The following is a 1,952-nucleotide window of genomic DNA, read 5'->3' as shown; positions in this document are numbered from 1 at the left end:
GTTAGCAAATTACCAAGTTGTCGTGAAAATATTCGTAACAACATGAATATGAGTTTAGTAATTCTAAGTTAAGGAATGTAATTGATCTAACACAATTATGTCATCCTGATTAATACCATCTTTTGAATTTGTGCATTGAAATTTTTATATTTATTTTATATTTTTGGTTTTAAATCACTTCCTCAAAATAAAAATATTTTTTCACCAAAGTGTTTGATTTACATTTAATAAATATTTTTCTTTCACAGTCCTTGTGGGTACGATAACTCAACATTTACTTGTCACTTTATTAGTTGTTAACAATTGTATACACTAGCACAGTTTTGTCATTCCAAGTTTTTGGCACCGTTGCCGGGGACTGTTTTAGAAGTCATTATTTGTGAATTTGTTAATTTTGCATTTTGATTTATTTTTTCTGTTCAATTTGAACTTAGTTAAATTTTCTATGTTTTTTTAAGTGTTTATGAGTATTGACCGAATTATCAATTTACTCCCCGAAGATCCTGAAATTGAAAGAACTTTTCAATAAAGAAGAAGACAAGTAGCTTAATGAAGGACTGAAGAGATGAACTTTGAAAACTCAAATCAAGGAAACCTAGCAAATCATGTTCAAAATCCTATCCTTATTAATGATGATAGGGATAGAGCTATAAGAAAATATGTCGTGCTAGTGTTTCATGAGCTTAATCTAGGTATTAAGGGAACCAAAATTGAGGCACAACAATTCGAGCTGAAGCCAATCATGTTCCAGAAGCTCACCTTCACATAAGATTGTTTTTGGAGGTCAGCGATTCCTTCAAATTAGCCAGAGTACCCAAAGATGCACTACAATTAAAGTTGTTCCCATATTCACTAAGGGAAAAAGCTCGAGCCTGGTTGAACTCATTGCCAACAAATTCCATTACCACATGGTAAGAGTTAGCAGAAAGATTCCTTATGAAGTACTTCGCACCTAGCAAGAATGCTAAGTTGAGGAACAAGATTACTACCTTCCAACAGTTGGATGACGAGTCCTTGTATAAGGCGTGGGAAAGGTTTAAAGAATTGTTACGAAGATGCCCGCATCATAGAATCCCTCATTGCATCCAATTAGAGACGTTCTATAACGGTTTCAATGCTCACATGAAGATGGTAGTGGACACTTCTGCTAACAGTGCTCTCCTTTGTATGTCCTATAATGAGGCTTATGAAATCATTGAGAAGATTTCCAACAACAACTACTAATGGCCAACCAATCAGTTGCGTCAGGAAGATGAGTCACTGAAGGACATGTAGTGGACGCTCTCACTTCACTCGCATGTTAGGTATCTTCGATATCGTCAATGCTTAAAAACTTTACTAATAATGTGTTTAATAATTTTGCAGCTCAGCCACTGAATCAATTTGAGACTGTAGCCCGTGTTTGTTGTGGGGAAGGGCACTTGTTCGAAGAATGTCCATCGAACCCAGAATCCATGTATTATATGGGTAAAAAGAACCAAAACCGAGGAAGGAAAGGACTGCAATCTAATTTTTATAACCCATCTTGGTGAAATCACCTTAATTTCTCTTAGAGTATCCAAGGGGATGGACCCAATAACACTTACTCACAACCTAGACCGACCAACCATGTATTCTTACCCAACAAGTTCAGTAACCAACTCAAGATAAACCTTTCAATAGCTTAGAGGACCTATTGAAGGCATATATGGCAACGAATGATGCCACTTTAAAAAATTTGGAGAATCAAGTGGGTCAACTTGCTACTGAACTTAGAAATTGAGCATAAGGTGTTCTACCTAGTGATATGGAAAATCCAAGAAATTCGGGGAAAGGTCATTGTAAAGCATTGAAATTGAGAAGAGGAAAGACATTAGAACGAACACTATCAAAGTTGAAGAGGAGCCAGCTGATGATAGAGATTTAGTGGAAGTTTAACCAAGTGTTGAAATTCCAGCTTCACCAGAACTAGA

The 1,952-nt window shown here is 35.9% G+C and overlaps 1 non-coding gene across 1 annotated transcript; it reads right to left on the bottom strand.

Annotated features, from left to right (window-relative positions):
* Positions 1 to 966: 966 nt before the first annotated feature.
* Positions 967 to 1,073, bottom strand: LOC128032137 (small nucleolar RNA R71). Its single transcript, XR_008188266.1, has one exon. It is a non-coding gene; the product is annotated as a small nucleolar RNA R71 (small nucleolar RNA).
* Positions 1,074 to 1,952: the final 879 nt, after the last annotated feature.

This window comes from Gossypium raimondii, chromosome 8 (assembly GCF_025698545.1).
Source record: "Gossypium raimondii isolate GPD5lz chromosome 8, ASM2569854v1, whole genome shotgun sequence".
NCBI classification, from domain to species: Eukaryota; Viridiplantae; Streptophyta; class Magnoliopsida; order Malvales; family Malvaceae; genus Gossypium; species Gossypium raimondii.
This window is presented reverse-complemented; position numbering and strand designations above follow the sequence as displayed.